Genomic DNA, 12,195 nt, shown 5'->3' on the forward strand with positions numbered 1-12,195 from the left:
TTTGTACTTATCCAATACAAAATGATTTCAAATGGCACTACTGTTCTGCTCCATATCATCCTGAAACTTAAAGCCTGCAAATATTAAAACTAAAAAGATACTTAAAGGACATTTGCCATTTTGCAGGTGCTGTCTATCATCCACAGTAGAAAGGAGTTTCATGACCAGTATAATTTACGCAATTGTGTGCACATTTCACTTAAAATGGTAACTTTCATACTTGACTATCCCCCTTTCCCGAGAATGCCTAAATCAGGCAGCATGATTTGCTCAGCCTAAAAGATACAGCTCTTCGCGTATATTCTCATTACCTTTTGAAAAGTCAGGTGTCAGAAAATTATGACCCACGACTTTAAAGATCGAGACAGAGTGCCTCTGAGATCCTTTAAAGATGTCTTTCAGAAGGGTCTTTAGTATGGACATTAATAAGGATTGACATGACTCCATGAGATCCAATCATACTAACCCTCAGTTGTCCTTTCAAACTCTCTCCAAGAACGAAACCCCGTAACACTTCCAAGAAGGACAGGATAATTTTCTTACACCCCCAGTCTGAGAGTCTAATCCAGTGCAAATATTGCCAAGGAAGATAAGTGGTTTTCATAATGTTTTTGTCGGATTTTAGCCTATAAAGGTTGTTGTTTAAATGTCGACCTGACTACGCATCCATTGTATTCCATCATCCAGATTTGTGTCGTTGAAAGATTGGTGTGATTCAGATGTGTTAGGACATCAGAGTCCTGGAATTCGCAATTCTAAGAGTTTTAAATGTCACAGTGGTTATTCCCATGGTTTTGCGACCGGAGGTCCTGGGTTCGAATCCTAGCCAATGTAACTTTTACAGGTCTTATTTCTAGATATGTCAGGAAAGCCCTGACCTGGATTTCATAACTTCGCTCTTGACTGAAACATATTTTATTACGGTTAAGTAAAATAGGCCTATTCAACCTCATTGAAGTAAATGTTGAAAACGTGTATATATTTTATATTTTTCAGCCTTGTGAATCATCAAAACATTGCACACTAGTTGCAATTTATCTGGCCACATACAAATAAATTTAAGATAATCTATGCCATTAGAGCGCAGAGGCTTAGGCTAAGAGAACATAGCAACATCTGTAAGGTTTATTATCTAATTCGAAATTGTGTTTCGGGAAGGATAAAAAATAGGGTACGAAATTCTGACACAAGAAAACAGGGTATACACAATCTGTAAAATTGGTACAAATACATATTTTACATTTCACTCACCACTTGTTAAATGTCTGTTGATTAGGAATGTAGGCTGAGATTGAATTATAAGATTCCAGTCCAAATTATATTTAAAAGACTGGAGATCAGGCGATTTACGCTCAGTTCACTATCCTTTCAGTCATCTCCAATGATCTACTTTCATTCAATCGTTTTCGCTTCTTTAGTATCGTTCACACAGCTTCCCCTAAATATTTACAAAACTCTGATGTTGGTTTAAAATAGGGATATCGGGAGCAAGGGGGAGATATTAAAGACAAGAGGACATTCCTGTCCCCGAAACGCCAATTTTTTTTCCTCCTCTGAGCCTCCCGCGGGCGCAATAATAGAGGCTCATTACAGAGATGACTTTTTAAACATCGTTTTAACGATGAACTTGACAAAAGAGAGCATTGCAGATCGACCGCGACATCAATGCAAGATAATACCAGCGTGTAGTCGTCCTATACACACAACGCCTTAAGCTATCGACGGTTTAAGGTAACGCTTCCTGCCCGGGTAGAACCGTCTACGTTAAAAGGAGAAATGGTCCAAAACGCACTTTTCTAGGTTCATCGCATTACCTTCGATGGCTGTCGGGTGAGATTTGTTTTTTTTTTGACGTGATCCTATTCCAATCAAATCTTTAATCACTTTCGATTGACATTGATGTTTCTACAGAGAGTAGCGTAAGATGAAATACCATTCACTTAACTCACACACGATCTGTGGAACATTTCTTAGACATTCGTGCTTTTTATACAGTCCAATACGTTCGAAATCGTGATGTTCATATTATGCAATAGGAAGTAGCAAGTCATTTGGGCGTTTTCAGACATAAACGTATTAAATAAAACTCATGCATTTTTTACGATTATATTTAAAGTGATTTCTCACCATACATTCAATTACTTTAATTATCCATCGCGATATATGACCGGCACCTCACATGGGTTGGCAAGGCCAGAATCGTGACGTCATCCTCATTTTCTCGCTCTCGTTTGTTATCGATTAAAATGTATACGATATCACTGGAGAGTACTGACCATTCGCTCCGAGTGAAAATGTCAGAGTGCATGCTATGAAATAGAAACACTCAACTCAGGCTTTCCGGACCATTCCCAATTTAGATTCCAATATTCTTATGCAAACACGCCCACTCCAAGTCTGAAAATGTGTATATATGTAATTCAGTCTAAATCTGTCTACGAAGATGGGTAGTCAAATCAATGATCTACTTCGATCTTCCTTCAAAATCAGTGAGTTGATCATTTCTAAATTTATTTAGTTTTAAATCTATGTATTTTTGTACATTGATTTCCTTAACTGTTATACAAAGTTTAACTCCTCCAGCATTAAAATTGTCCATGATCCTCAAAGATTTAAATTTCATTTTAAAGCAGACAAGTACAAACAACGATTGGCCCCACATTTTACGATAATAAAACCAAAACGTAGTTCAGTATGAAACGTAGTGTATCCTTTAAACAGCATTACAATCAAGATATGATAGTAAACAAGCACTGAATTTGAGAAAACTAATGAAAAAGACAATAAAGAAAATTACATTTTATAAAATTGCTCAAAATTGTTCAGCGCGTTGTACTTTGAAATAAATATTGTACGCTGTAAAGAAGATGTGCAAAAATCACTTAATATTAGGTGAAAAGGAATCGTGAATTGGGTTTAACAATTGTAAAATGCATATTTAATATTATACAAAAAATGATATTTCTACAACATATATCTTTAATTCATCCAACACCATGCACCTTACCCAATATTTTTTTAAAAATCCTATTTAAATGGAGAAATAAATGTACATCATAGAATTTTATTTACTTTACCTTCAAAAGCTCGTCTGCTCGACTCTTTAAATGAATTCCGGAGTGAAAACCTTTAATGGATAGGCGCGTTGTATATGCGTTGATCTGTTAATGGAATCACCCTTTTATCAGAAGGGCGGGCAATATTTAAGACACGTCACCGCACACACACACAGGCCTCGACACGCCTGGAATAAATGAATGGGTTACTATCTACCTTAGATGACGTAATGATAGGAATATGGCAATATTTCCATAGATTGTCAATTATTAAACACATCGTTGGCCGTAATTAAAGGGTAATATCCTCTGTCCTCGATTTCGTCACATACACCGATGATATAGCAACATCAGTAAAAATGAATCATTTTTTGAACAGGGATTCCCCATAAAAGGGTGTGCTAACATGTCCTTCGCTTAATATATAAATTACACCATCTCAGGTGTAAATCAATATTCTTTTTAGAATGATGCAAAACCCAAGATGATCACTCGATTGTACAATATACGTTCACGTTTTGCAATTCTTCTGGAATTACTCAATAGAGTATATATTTATTAATTGAAATTTCTTAAAATATTGAGTTTGTGATGTAACATCCGCAACAAGATTGCGCCATTTTCTGGCCTATACTCATATAATTTCTCTCAGTTTATACTTTCATTGGAAAATGCGTCGGAAGTAGACCCTGAACGTGTATTTTGGGAGTCGATTAAGTAATCAGAAATAATTTATCAAAAAATTATTGAAAACAACTAGCATATTCATTCTAACCATGTAGTTATTAGTGAATATTCAAAGTAGTATCAAAATTCTTATTCATTTCTATTTTTTAAACAAGATGAAATGCACATAAATCATGGCATAATACCCTTGTACATTAATTATAACATATTCCTCTAATTTGTATGCGGAAAAAATTGTCAAGCCTGTATCAATTCAACATGTAGAGGTTAATGGGGGATATATACTAGACACTTCCAAAATATGCAGTGCAATAGTAAAGTCTTTAAGAAAATATTAATGAAATATCGATAACAAAGTAGATCTCTACTATATCGACTTCACCTATTAGCCTACTATAAGTACAAAGTCAATATTATTTCATAACGTCAGCGCATTTATATCCATTTGTATTATCATCATAATGTTAACCATAACCGCCTCCCCCAACACCCAAATCGTGTATTTTTAAGCATCATCTTGTTTATTTTTATAAAAGTCTTTGATCAAAAGTTTAGTACATTTTACCACAGGCGGTGTTTTCATTTTAACCTCATTGTTTGCTAGGTATTTCAATACACTGACGCAGAATTTTGTTGATTTGTTAACGAGTTATATATTCAATGTATATATATTATTTACTATAAGCAATCGAAAATATATATATAAGCAATATATTTTAAATTGTATCGAGGGCTCGTACTGTCTTGATATAAGCAAGCTTTCGCTAGGCGACATACGGGACTTTCAGCGATGTGGGCGTATGGCAAGCCATATCAATAAATTTGAATAAATTTTAGAAGTGCTTGCCATATGCCCGCGTTGCAGAAAGCCACGTACGTCGCTGCGCGAAATTTGGCTATCGAATCAAGACTTACAGTGTAACTATTAGTTTTACCGTCAAGCCAGGCTTTTCTCCTGTCAATAAACGAGTGTGACAAGGGGTGTCTAACCATCATTATCCCTGAGCTAGCGGCGTCTAGACAAACAATAAACCCGGTAAGTTTTTAATTAATTGAGTAAATGTTACCACCCTGGCTATGTATATACCTGTCATACGGTGTCGGCAATGCGAAGGTTTTCATTGATTTTTTCCCCCTTCGCATCAATGTCGACCCGATTTTTGCATGCTTATTTTGGCCGGGCATTATGTATAACATGGACATCTAATCAATAACACATTCCCTCAAATTCACACATCAGCAATGACTGCAGCTATACCTAATGGGGATCCTGTGTGCTCCAATAACCCTTTTATGGTACATCAGCAAAATTTGAATGTTAATGACTAATTACATTCAAATCGGTATAAAGATCGACTTAACGTTAAACGTAATTAAGGTCATTCAACTGCAGAAAAGTATGGATTATCAGTGTCTGTTATGGATGACAAAATGATGAAACCGTTGTCCTTAACAGGTGGTATACGTATGCCCTTGTGTGGGTAATGAATCTCCTGAATAATATATCATACAGTTAAGATATTCATTCTATACCACTTGAATTTGTATTTCCTTTATCATCTATGATCACGGGAAAGGAAATGAGAGGGTTGTGAATGGGAATAATAAAACCCAACGCCCCCGAATAGAACAAACAAAGCAAGAAAACAAACGAAGTTTAAAAGAAATCGTATGAGGAGTAAAAAGATATGGCTATTTGAATACGAGATCACTAAGACCATGCATATTATCTCAAATTGGCAACTTGTTGGGTAAATATTATTGAGAGAACTTTGTCATGATTCTTTCAATATGAAAATTATTGGGGTTGTCTTTAGTACCAATCTCTGGTCAGCAACAACCCAATATTCAATGTATAAACATGGATCTTATTCCTATCTTGCATCACAATTATATTTTATGCAAATATTTTGAAACCAATAGGTTTAGTGATCTCAACTTGTTTGCACCCCCACACAGTAGATAAGAGGGCGGGAGGGGGATAAAGAGATAGGTGATCATATTTTCTACCCATCAAAGATCTCAGAAGATCTGAAGAATTCCATTGGCAGTATCTCAAGTAAGCTCACGAGCATGACGATAGAACATATCAAATTTGATTCTCATTTTAGATACGTCGGGACTCCGCTGTCGGGACACAGACAGAGAAAAATAAAGGTCTGGCAGCACGTTGGCCACAGAAGTCTGTTTTCAAAAGAGACTCGTATTAGAGGTAATTGGTGATTATCACTGCTCCCTTCTACGCCTAATGAGATAATGTGTAAGATGCTAACCGTGATTTCGTTCAGGTAGCTTGAGTTTCCCCCAAAATAGAATCAAGCTCCTGGAAGAATATAGAGCAACGCGCGGGCCGTGGTTCGACCAAGGTGAAATTAGCCTGGGGCGAAACCGCGCAATGGTGGAAGTACACGTATTAATAGATGTATCTGTCGTGTTAGTTAATTGAAATTGATTAGAGAGATAACATACCCGTAAGGTACGGATCTGACCGTGCGATCACATCGAATGTTCGTGAAAGGTCGTTGGGTTCCAAAGCGTGTTCCCCATATTTATTGACTGGAAAGGCGGTGAATCAAATATACTCTCTCCCAAATTCTGGCCCTTTTCACCGTCGCGTCTCCCATTTTCTTTATACATGAATGTCTTGGTGAATACAGAAATGAATTGAGTGACCAATGATTCCACCATTCTTCATGATCATGGGGGTCAACATGTAAATATCTATGCATTTTAAATATTCGTCTCTCTAAATACGGTTTAAAAAAATCAATGCATCAATGTGATGACTCCCTAAATATCAAAGATAAAAAAAATATCAAACCTCCGTTTTACGGAATATTGGACAATGATCTTGCCCCTTCTCCAATTAAACCTCACCCCTCTGTTTTTTTTATTTATACATCCTCTATAATGTAAATTGGAAGATCCGGAATCACAATTAGTAAAATGCAATTCTCGGTGTTTAGTTCCTTTTATTTACATGATTTGCATGATCTTTCGTTTATATGCCTGCTTTCATGAGGCCTACAATCAAAATCAAAGGAATTGGAACATAGTTATAAGCAGTGATTTAAGTACAAAATAAGAATGTATGAAGGCAGGCCTATATGGCTAAATACATTTGTATTTATGCAAAGGAAAATGTCAATAGGAATAGGAACCATACACTCTAAAAACAAATCAGTCAAAAATAACTAGTTAGTAGGGTCAGCCGGGTGCAACTGTTATTCTAGTCTTATTTTACTATAGTTATTTTTAACTAAAATATAATTATGTCAGAAATGTGACCACTACAGCTGACTACTTGTCTAGTCAACTTGACTGATTTGTTTTAAGAATGTATATTCCTTAATATTTGACTGGCAGAAGACCGAAATATCCCTGACATCATTTATGACGGAAATTTCTTTATTGCTTTATTGCAAATTACTGATTAGCAAGGTGCACATATGTCACTAATTATTCCCATGAGGGACAATCTTTTCTGTTTTGCGATAAATATACCTGGAAATCCAAACGATGAGCCTTGGCAGACTGAGGGAGTGAACGTCATAATTGAATTGCTCTTTCTCTGAAAATATATAATCAAGGGTCGCTACATTCAGATGGAGGCGGCGAAAGTGTGTTGTGTATAGGGAGAGGGGAAAATGACCTAAAAAGTGAAATAATTTCTTTTCTCAGTGAAATGAAAAGGGTATTTTATAGTACATGTAGACCTCTCTATTTTTAAATAGAGAGGTCTCATTACACAAAAGTAATAATCTTGATACACACACACACACACCCACACACACACACACACACACACACATATATACATATACGTATATTTATTTATTTTCTTCATCTCATTTCTTTCATAATCGTAGGAAGGCGGTGGCACCTGGCCCCCATTGTGGCATCGCTTCTAACGCCACGGATGATGATGTCTAGGCTACATTGAGGAACGACAATTTCAAAATAATATGCCACTGCGTAAGGCCTGTATCTAATTTACTCGGGTCATCAATTTTCCAGGTCATTACCTTGTCCTAACTGAACTCCATTGGTAAACATTATTCATGTTCATGGTATGTCCTTTTCATACTACAACATACATGTATAATAAAAGTATAGAAACAATGAAAATGTTGTCGCATTGATGAATGAAATGAGTAAACAGAATGGAATTAAAGTATTTTTTAATACGAGGATAAGATAATAGAATCATATAGTACATTATGATTTATGTATTCTGAATTTCTTTTTGTTTCTGTTTTAGGAACAGGAGAGGTTATTTCTGATTTCGGTCTGCCTGATAGTATCAACATATAAACACACATACATACTCCAATGCATACGTACGTACATACATAAATACGCAAGTCATTAAATACGTTTTAAGAAATTATGCATATCAATAGAGTTATAGAAGCTTTATTACTTTTTTTCTTGGTTTACCACATGAATGTCTGATATTTGGATGTACAGTACCACACACGGCTCCGATTTATATAAACCCTCTTTTTTTATTTTTGTAATAAATGACAAGTTAATCCAAACATGAAGTTGTTTCAAATGAACTCTGCTCGTTTTTATTCACTTCATACCCTGTCAATGTCCAAGATTTCAGAGGCGGTGGAAATAGGTCGATTGCATCTGAATCTTACACGGCGAAACAGGTGGATGCCATGTTCATCAACACGATATGCTGCATGAAATTTGTAACGTGCCTGAATGAAAGAGATTTCGTGCACCTGCACCAAAACTGATGTATGGGTCCAAGTCAGTGATGCCCTGTTCTGGTTTGTGTACAAATTTTGTCCATAATTTCGGGTCGAGGTCTCAGGCATGCAGGGAATGTCGTTAAATCAAGTTCATGACCAAGACATGTCTAGGGGGAACTGGAGGAAAAATGTAAGGTTCATGAAAATAAAGTTTTAAACCTAACCGTTTTTTTTAATTCAAAACTTAACCATAAAATGCAGATACTATAACGGGGAAGATGGACCACTTGGAAATTGATCATTGTATATGACTAGCGTCAGAAGAGTCAGGGTATCGGGGTATTGCCTAGATAGACACCTTTCCAGGGTGATAATCACACAAGCTGTGAATGAAGACGAGAGCGTTACGCAGAGGGGTCAACGGTGTCCAAAAGACGACTAGAAGTGGGGAAAGGGTGATCTATCATTTTTTCACCAACCTCTAAATGTAACATTGCGATGCTTGTGTCAACTCGACGTAAATTCGTTATATAAACTGACATATACGTGCAAATCCTTGCACTATCCATTCCGGCGGTTTTAGGAGGGGATTAAGGACAGGAGGAGTCCTGCTTCAACTATGGCTTACCCATTCAAAAAAAAAGAAAAAAAAGAAGAACCACCTGTCGGCTGGACTCGCCAGAAGACACATATTTCTATGATAGTTTATAGAATGAATAAGAAATATTTTTCTACATTTTAACCTTTGACCCCCGGTCTGCTGATTCATGGTCTTACAAAGTATGGAAGCATAAGCTCGATGAGAAGTTCAAAGCCTGAAGATTGATGCACGGCGTATGGTGTTTTTGACGTTTGTTTTGGAAGCAAAATCCCTCTCGGAAGAAGGCATCACTAATGTTACAAGCGAGATGGGAGCAAGGACCCAAACAGTTGATTAAGAGAGCTTATTTAATCGTTGATTCTTATATATATATCTATCATTTTATCACAATATGTTAGAAATCAGTCAAATTGATAGAAATATTTTGAAAAATAATATGTTAGGCATGACAGGCTGAGAAGCGAGCAGGGAAATCCCTCTGTCAATGCGATGTGGGAAACATCTGAGTGAAGACAGTTTTGAGGGTCGAGGTCAATTTTGGATTCATTAAAAGGCTATAAATAGCATGATGTTCTAAACATAAGCATGTTACAAGTGCACGTACACATGCGCCCTCCCACACCCTCCTACTAGTTTGCGATCACGCTCACCCACTCACTCACGTTGGAAAAAAAATGCACACGCATAGGCCTACGTACTGGCATATAAATACTACTGTGAATTCTACCTACGACTATTGTTTGTACTAATATGCCGCTTCTGCTTCTCTACTGTTATTGCCACTAATGCTTTTTTGACAGACACCCATATGTATTTATTGTAAAGTTCGAACCTGTACTTTTCCACCTGTAATTTGTTCTGAAGTTAGCATTTGATTAAGACGGAAGTGCGAAATATAAATGTTTATGAATTCATTGTCATCTAAATACAACTGCTTCTCGTATCTAAAATTTTTAATGTTTGATACGATATCAAACTGCAAAATTCATATTTATTTATGGTGACGATGAATATCACCACATCGCCCTCACAAGGATGTAGAAAGACAAAGCTGAAATGAGAAAAGATCGATTTATTATACATGTAATTTCATTAAAAAATATATAAAAGACTGAAATTCATTACTGATTTCACAAAAAAAAGAGACAATTTTGTGGAAGTCGGGAATTTTCCAAAGCTGCTGAAAACATGCTCACGTATCCATCCTCCATTCTACAAACTTTATAAAATAGATTGGATAACAAGAAATTGATTATTTCCCTTGTTTTGGTGGAAATTATATATTCATCTTCAAAGTTATTTCATTAAAATTAATTTTCATTCCGATGGAGACTGAACAAAAAAACTTAAGGAAAGAAGAGCTGCCCTTGGTCAGAGTCGTAGAAGAAAAAAACAACAACCTTGCTCTGTATATTGTTCGTCTAGAACAGATAACATGGGCTCATTGTAATTGTTTCAATTTTTACCATTAAAATGTGATTTATATATTTAAAAAAGTAGGAAGAAATATGAAGGGTTTTTGTTAAATCTATAAACTTGACATGTGCAGTTTGCATTTTTCTTTAGGCCTGCATTTTTCATCTATTGACATTGTCGTGATAGTGCATCGCCCGATTCTAGTCGCCTTGCGTTAATTTATCGAACCATGCCGAAGAAAGTGACCAGAAAGTCGGAGCGAAATGAGGCGACGTTTCATGGCATTAAATGAGTATGGAATGGCATAAATGATAAGCGAATCTATTCAAGTTCAAATTCAGGTCATTTCCCTGATGCAGACCTCTTAGAGAGGTTTTATGCCCTCACGGAATGCCACAAGTATATGGTTCAGCGGCCACCTGCAGTCTCGGCCCGCCGGTATGGGGATAAGTAGTTCCCTCCAGAGTACAGATGCATGAGGGTGTTTTTACCCTATATGAACATGCAAAATCCAATGATACCACAAATCAACAAATCAAGACGACGAATTGCAATTCTAACAAATTAAACACAAAGGGTTATTCATTAAATGAAAAAACAACGGAACCTTAATTAAGGTGGTTATTCTCATGTATAATAGTACATAAATAAAATTAACATGCTGCTTTGAAGGCAATATTTGTATAAAAACAATGAAAATAAACACCATACGAAATTCATAAGAAGTCTACTGACTGAAACGTTCAACATCTTTATATCCATAATGTTCTTTTCATTCACATTGCATATTTTGCTTGTATATTGCACTAATGAAGTCAAGACAAAGTAGTAAAATCAAATACATCTGTCTCAAGAGTTTACAAACAAGCAACCGATGAACGTTAATTCTTTTGCTTTGTATAATTTCTTGGAAAACAAGGTACGTGTATTATCTGAATATTAACAACATAATCTCGAACATTAATCGTCCCCAATACAATGGAATTATTATTTGATTAAGACATTGGTATTTTCTCTTTTTATGATCGATCGAATCGACAAGCAAGACAGTCAGGCCAAATCCTGGCCAAAGCCTTGAAAATGTCAGACGCATAAATCTTGTACTTGGTCCACGAGCTCCCGGTATAGCATTAACATGGATTAGGCCTCTGGTCGGCCAGTTGACGATTGAAGTTCCTATTGCAGACATTCATAATGATTGGTCGATAATTATATGATTAATGATATTAGGTTGTTCGATGGAATCAAGGCTTGTAAAATGGTACAGGTCAATGTCTGGACCCCGAAAATGAATCCATGTTTTATTTTTTTTTGCAAAGAGCGTGAGGCATCCTGTGAAAATTTAGTGGTGTTGCTTTCGGTCCAGCCTACTTAAAATACAGCCTCATACCTTCCAATATCTAAAGATAAATTCCAGTTTTGGTAACGATCTCAAAATGACTTTTTACAGAATCTAATATAATAACAACTCAAGTGTCTGTTTGCATGAATAAAAAATATGTGCAAAAGGATTCTGGAAGAAATTGTGTAATTGCTGAGAAATAAGCAAAATAAGCGCGGATTCGGTCACTTCCGTCGGGTCTTTATTCCAGCAATAATAATACACTGTCCCACGTGTGCCTATCTGTGTTGGGGATCTTCAGTGTGAACATTTTTCAGCGTAGATTTCAAGATTTCACAAAGTTTAGTTTATGTAACTGTACCAGATCTAGATCCTCGATGATATGAC

General features: G+C 36.1%; 1 long non-coding RNA gene across 1 annotated transcript; it reads left to right on the forward strand.

Moving 5' to 3' along the window:
* Nucleotides 1–11,838, forward strand: LOC121405609. Its single transcript, XR_005968656.1, has 3 exons — nt 1–1,830; nt 5,855–5,955; nt 7,613–11,838. It is a non-coding gene; the product is annotated as an uncharacterized LOC121405609 (long non-coding RNA).
* The last annotated feature ends 357 nt before the right edge of the window (nt 11,839–12,195 follow it).

The sequence above is a fragment of the Lytechinus variegatus genome, chromosome 18 (assembly GCF_018143015.1).
Source record: "Lytechinus variegatus isolate NC3 chromosome 18, Lvar_3.0, whole genome shotgun sequence".
Lineage (NCBI taxonomy): Eukaryota > Metazoa > Echinodermata > Echinoidea > Temnopleuroida > Toxopneustidae > Lytechinus > Lytechinus variegatus.